Genomic DNA, 7473 nt, shown 5'->3' with positions numbered 1-7473 from the left:
TCAAGGATATATTTATTAATTGCATTCTCAAAGTTCGATTATGATTACGGCATCCCTCTTCATAGTTCGAATTTTGAGAACACGACAAATAGAAATATTATGACAATATTATAGCAAGAAACTGGTAAAGTATCACGTTTTCCATTATGAATTGTATCGCATACGCTTCATGTATAGGATCGATTGCATATGTTGTAATATTCGACCGGTCTAAAATTTTCCAAATGCCTAGGGCATTTAGAGGGAAAAAGAGAATAGAACCGGATTTGACTAAAATAATTAAAAAACTATCAAGGACAATCTAAGGTTCGCCAATGATTGGTCGCTTGCGGACAATTGGAAGTATAGACATGGATGGACCATATTGGCATTATTATGAATAGATAAGATTCTATTTATAATGAGTTGTCATATGGAAAATATGGAAATGTTTCCATATTAGGAGTTGTACGTTAAGAATCTCTATATCTAGAGGACTTTGTAATTTCATTGGCAATAGTCTTTGTGACTTTGGTGTTGTGACATTACGAAAGGATCATTGCATAAAATGTTAGAATCTAACATGTTCTATAGGTGGCAAGAATTTGGTATTCTTACACTTGTGGTAAGGATTGGGAATTGTGAAATGAGTGTGATTGAAAATGTTATTCAATTATACTATTTCACAAAGTAAGGACCATAGAATAACATAGTGTACATGCTAATAGTATGCTAAGCGCATGGGACAATTGTTGTTATAATTCAAGTAATAAGTTGATTACTCGAAATATTATACAATGAATAATGTGTAATTAATATGGTGACTAAATAAAAGGATTTTTATTTATACTCAAAAGTTTGGGGCCATATTGGATTCGATTATTATTGTGTTTCACTTTGCATGTTTTGACTTCCTGAATAATAAAATTATTCAAACTCCACAGTCGCTCGTACTTTTGGAAGTAAGTAGTGAATCAAGACTGTCGTGAATTGGATTGCAGATTGTCTAAGGATAGACATGGCAATAGAATTGCTGCAATGTTCATGAGTACTCAGAAATTGAGATTTGAGTATTGGATAAACCCTCGCTCAGAGTATCACTTCATGGAATTCATCACGAGTAATACTGAGACGATAATATCTTATAATCTTGAAACGAAGATATATGAGTTGTAATTTACAAAGTCGGTTATACATTGGTGATACGAAAACGCATCAGTAACTTGGTGTTATAAAACGTATTGTCATGTATAATTTGATGAGTAAAAGATACAAGCATATGAGTCAACGTTTATTGGTTCCTTTTGCCCTAACCGGAAAAACGATATCTGTGGGCCCTCAATGATTTGGTGTTGACTTATGTGTTGGGCCCAGGCAGGACTAAATTGATGTGTTCAATTAGAAGTCCTACATCATCACAAATCAGAAATCGGGAAATAGAGATTCTGGACAAAGAGATTGATTACATTCCATGTCTTATGTCTGGGGATATCTTGTAGAACGAAGGATTATATGATCACTTATCTAAGGACACGTAACTGACTGGGTCAGAGTTCAGCAGCAGCTTTTGGAAGCTACAATTTGCTGGTCAATTTTAGAAGTCATACTAGCAATTATAGTTACAGACTTATCCAAGTGGGAGACTGTTGGATTAGGTGTCTAAGCCCATAACTATAATTGGTATGTACTTGAATTGATAGCAGCACAGTCCTTTTGGGTTGCCCTCAAACCTAGCAACCGGACAAGGAAATTATGAAAGGAGAGATATTAATTTATTATAAGATTAATAAATTAATATAAATGATTTATTAATATGTTAAAAGATTAATATATTAATTAGAAATCATTATGTTTAATTAATAGTTAGCCAGAAATTAATCAGAATTAATTTTGGGGTTAAAAGTATTAATTATAAAGTGTAGGGACTAGTTTGCAATTATCAAATAGTTGAGTGGAAGGCTCCAGAACCTCCTTGGAAGGAGGTGGAAGAAATTCATAGGGGAAACCCTAATGATTTCGTCTAAGGGGCTTGGATGAGGCCCTTGGATAAGCTTAGGCCCCCAAGCAAAGGAGTATTAGGGTTTTCCCTAAACCCTAGATCCCTCAGCTATATAAGGAGCCTCCCAGCTCCTAAATTCGGGCACTGCTTCCTTGGAGAAACCCTAGGGCCGAATTTTGCATACCCTACTCTCTCTCTCTCCTTTTAGTATCCTTCTTGCTTGCTATTGGGTGTGATTCCATTAGAGGCATTACAATTGTGGTGCTAGGCTTCCAAGAAGATCAAGTTCAAGAGGATTAACAATTGTTTGCTATAAAAATTGAAAGGTATGTAACTCTTAAACCTTAGTTAGTTATTTTCGAAAATAGCCTCTCTCCTCTAGGGTTCTTGTTTTGCAATTCAAAGTTATATGTTCAATAGTTAAAATATAGATCCAAAGTAGGTTGCATGTGAACTTAGGAATTGTTTTCTAGTTTATTTGTCTCACCTAAAACCCATCAATTCTGTGGTTACATGTTATGGTATTTTGGGGAACTCACTAAGCTTTGTGCTTATGGTTTTCAGTTTGTGTTTCAGGTACTCCGGTTTTCAAATGAAAAAGCTCGGGAAGATTGCAGAGCACACACCATATGTTTCCGCATTCTGTGAATTACTCTGTTTTGATGATGTTTTGCTAAATCTTGGTTACCTTGGTTTTATGGGAAATATATGTATTAACGATTTATTAATCTAAAACCAAAAAATTTTATGTCATGATTTTCTGGATGTTACAAGTTGGTATCAGAGCCTTGGTTTGAGGGACTCGGACATACCCTCGAGTGTGTCTGAACTCAAACTGAGGATTTGGTAATGTTTTCAAAAGAAAAGCATTTTTAAGAAAATAGTTTCTAAGATAAGAAAAGGGTGTGGTGCATGCAATCATCCGAGCACAAGTAAGTTTTCCCAAAATACTCGTACGTGCTATCTGATATGATTTGATTTATGGATCTGTGAAACACGTGCTAGTTAAGGCCAAGGATCTGCTTAGTTTTTGCATACTAGAATGATAGATGAGCTGCCTTTGTATGTCTATTTTATGTGCTGGTAGACTTGCATGCTAGTGTTGATTAGTCAGTGATAGATTGGCCTGATATGTGATGCATTGTAGCCTGGGGAGTATTGGATGCTATGCGGGAATGGAAATATCTATTGGTATCAGTAACTGCTAAGTGTATGCTTTAAAATTTGTATACAGTTAAGATCTTATAGCCCTAGAATATTTTATTTGACAGTCTATTTGATCCTGTTCTGTGTATAATTTGCATGCATAAGGCAACCGACAGTAGGGGTGGAAGTTCTAGCCTGGGTTGTGGTGTGCGGGTTGAATATCCTATGATCGTTCTATGGATTGGAGTGTTACTGCACGAATGTTGCTTGCTTTGTGCTTTGTAGAACTCTTAAGTGATGGGAGTTAGCTACTAAGTGAATATGATTGTATTCATGAGGTGGGTGACTGACATTAAGGGGAGTTCTTCAGCAGCTGATGACAGGGTGAGGTCGGGAACCTAGGAGAGCCTAGGAAGTGCTTCAGTGGGTTTAGTTGCGTTGTTTGGTGAGTTTTTGGTGCATTGGTTGAGAGAGTGACTTAGAGGATATGGGATGATTCTTGACGAAAGTATGGATAGGTGTGGAAGGTAGTATTGGGCCTGTACTACAGGAAACACAGCATCCATACTCGAATCAGGGAGAGTTTTGGAGAATCTAAGAATATTGTGGGAGGAGGATTTTTGGGTATGTTCTGAGCATTGGCATGTTGTATTTCAGTTTGGTGATGAGCACGCAGAAAGGAGGTTATGGTTCTAGTTCCAGATCAGGTGCAGGTATTGAGCCGATTACCGAGCAGATGCGGGAGTTCATCTCGTCAGAGATTACCCGCGGTATTTTCGAGCAGACTATTGTGATCTTTGGTTTGGTTAAGGAGGGGATTTTGAATATCTTGGATGAGCGCTTAGGCGCGATCCGTGCTGAGGTTATGGCCATCGTTGGAGCTCGCAATCTCTCATTCTGTGAGCAAGAGATCGATTTGGAGCACTTGAGGAAGAGGGGGCCAGATCAGGTGTAGGCAAGGGAAGGTCCCGGTAAGAGACCCAAGACTTCTGATAAGCGTTTGAGATGTCAGAAGGGCTGGAGTCAATGTAGCACGTGCGGGAAATTGCATGATTGAACTTGTCGTTCCAGGGGTATGGGTTGCTACAAGTGTATCAGGACTGGTCATGTCAGCAGGGATTGACCTGAGGGGCAAGCCTATTATGTTTTCTCGGCGACCAAGTGGTCCACAAGAAGGCCGCCTGTCCGATGAGGAGGGGAGGAGCAGTGAGTGCACCTGCTACGGTTATTTTGAGGATCTCTGATAGTCGTGAGGGTAGGGCAGGAGCCCCAACAAAAAGGAGCCGGTCATTGCAGTTTGAGACAGGAGAGGCCAGTACTCCAGCACGTGATATTACGGGTATGTTATCTTTTGCTTTCTCCTCGGTTGTTATCAGTATTTACGTTGCGTGGAATTTTGTATTAGTTTGGGTAAGCGTTATCTTTAGTTTAATTCTCTGTTATTGTCTGGGTTTAATAATCGAGGATTGTTATATTCCATTCTGCATGCCATGAATCATTAGTGGATCAGTAAGGGGTTGTTCTCTTGTTGAGCGGGTCTTAGCGTGTTCGGTTGTCATTTCGGTTCCTTGTCGGATTCAGTCTAAGGGTATCAATTGGAAGGTTATGATCCAGGTCAGCGGGTGTTGGGCTTATTAGTATTGTGTCAAATGTATATTGTATAGGTTATTTACTGTCAAGATGGGCCTGTCCATTCTCGTGTTTTGTGCTTATCCGTCTAGCCTATATATTGCATGCATGTAACTGTTAGGGTTAAGAATTGTATCACCCTACCTAGCTCTTACTGAGAAGTTCTCATTGAAATCTTCTAGAGCTTTTTTAATCTAAGCATTCGACACTATTTCAATCTTTGTTATTGTTATTTTGATTCACATTATTGTTTATAGAATCTATCGATCTATTTATTGTTTCTAGAATTGGTATCAGAGCAGGAGATAGTGTAGCTCATACGCTACTCTTCTTTCAAGTTCTGTTAGGGTTTTGAGTTCTTATTGGATTTGTTCTTGTCGTCTTGATCGTTTCTATCATTTATAGATGGCATATCTAAATCTTGATTTTTACCCTAAAATCGATTATTGTTTTACACATCTAATTCTATACCAGTCTTTGTGAATATCGACATCATGCAACACGAAGATCCTCATACTCTTTCTTTCAATCTTTCCAGTAGTATTGGATCCACTACTAGGATCCCAATCCTCTTCCCACATGATTATGAAGCCTTGGCACTGCACTTCGAAGACTATGTTCTCCGCATTGAAGATCACGACACCACAATATGGGAAGCCATAACGCAGGTGACATTCGCTCACACGGCTACCAGGAAGGCCATCAAGGCTCAATCCGAATACAATACACTTCTTGTTGAAAATAAATAAATTCATCAAGATGAAAAAGATAAGTTGTTGAGTAACATCAAGGCGATGAGAATAATAAGGTTTGCTCTTCCTCCATACACCTTTCCTCTGGTGAGTGCAGGTGAGACGACAAAGGAGATCTGGAACAGTTTAAAAGAGCTTTATTCTAGTGACACTGATTTGGAACACTCTGTACAGACACTACTATTGTCAGAGTTTGGAGCTTTTGTTCAAAAGCCTGATGAAAAATTGGATCAGACATTCAATCGTTTTAATCGTCTATTAAGAAGGATGCTTAAACACAATCTCAGGCGTGAACAGATAGAGCAAAAAATTAAGTTTATGAATGGATTAAGGTCTGTATGGAAAGCGGTTGTGTCTACAGTGAAAGCTCACGAATAATTCAAAGCTACTCTTTGGCTAAGCTTGTGGTAATTCTAAGATCCTACAAAGATGAAGTAACAAAGAATATGCCCTGATGGTGTCTAATCCCAAAAAGTTTGTTAAAAAGAATTTTGGACGATTCAAGAATAGGAACAAACAGGGAAACTACAATTTAGACAAGCCAAGAGATGAGAACTTCAAGAACTTTCAAAAGGATGAGGAGAAGCAAGAGAATAAGCTCTTGCATGATTCAGGATACGATTGCAATTACTGTCAGGGAAAGAATCACTTTGCTAAGGTGTGTATGCTGAGGAGGATGAATGAGAAGAAAGAAAGAGAGAAGGATGAAGCTTACTATCTTCAGAAGATAAAATAGATTAGGAAGAGGAGTGTTGCGAATGCAAAGCCTGCCTTGATAGTTCAGGAAGGTAGTGACGAAAATGGACGTGTTGAAGTGTGGTCCACAGATTCTGAAGACGATGAAGTCCGGAAGCCCACACATGGTGGGTGTTTTGTATCAAAGTCTGATTTGCAGGAGTATGAAGGGAGATGTCTAATGGTTCAGAGAGGCTATGCGACTGATGGCGGCCAGGCCTCAGAAAATTGTTTTGCTGCGAAGCCTGTTTCCGAACAAAGGAAAGAATATGAGAAGGTCATCGACAAGGTACACTCTATACTCCAATATCTTAACATTCCTATTACCCGTTATGTTTCTGAATTAGACGATTTAAAATATACCGTTTCTAGTTTTAGCGATAGTTTAAAAAGAACTCGTCTTAGCAATTCTAATTTATTTGATCAAATCAGCAGCGTAACGTTTAAAAGTGAAGAGAGAAGAATGTCGATAGAGAAGTTGGAATTAGAGCTCACTAGTTCAAAGGATGATGTCATTTATCTTAAGAGAGACAATTTAGCACTTTTGAAACAAAGAACTATTTTCTGTTTAATTGCTAAGCGTCTATATTTCAATATTACTCAACTGCATATTGATTGTGGAATAGGTAAATGTATACATAAAATGATTTTACCCTTTCTAGAATTTAAAGAGGAAGAAATTGATGCAGAATGTTAGAAATTGATGCAGAATGTTATAAGTGTGAATCTATTGTTTCTTCTGATGATGTTTCCGATTCGTACAAAATTGAGCTTGACAAAATAGAAACATATATTCAGTCCAAAGAACATAAGAATATGTTTAAACAAATGTTGGGTGATAAGGATAAAGAAAAAATTAAATCTAATATTGTGCAAAAATTTGACTCGTTGTGCACAAAATCAAATTCAGAAAATACTTTTGATGCTGAAAACGTTTCTGAATTTGATGAAAGCGACACGAGTGAAATTTCTGTAGAGGATGAGATAGATTGTTCTGCGTTTGTACAAAATGAGGATGAACCAAAGAAAAACTTAATTTCTAAAAATTCTATTGAATTCGTCCGTATTGTTGAAATAAAGGTTCAGGAGTTTTAAAAGCAAAAGAAACAGTTTTTCCGAAAGTAAAAACAGTTCCGAATCAAGTTTTTGTAAAAACAGTATTGAATAAAAACGACACTTCAGAACTAACGTCCCTGGTAGATAATGATAATGGAGAAGGGTGCAACGAATTCT

The sequence above is a fragment of the Lactuca virosa genome, chromosome 7 (genome assembly GCF_052849685.1).
Source record: "Lactuca virosa cultivar CGN04683 chromosome 7, Lactuca_virosa_CGN04683_v6, whole genome shotgun sequence".
NCBI classification, from domain to species: Eukaryota; Viridiplantae; Streptophyta; class Magnoliopsida; order Asterales; family Asteraceae; genus Lactuca; species Lactuca virosa.
Note: the sequence above shows the minus strand (reverse complement) of the source record.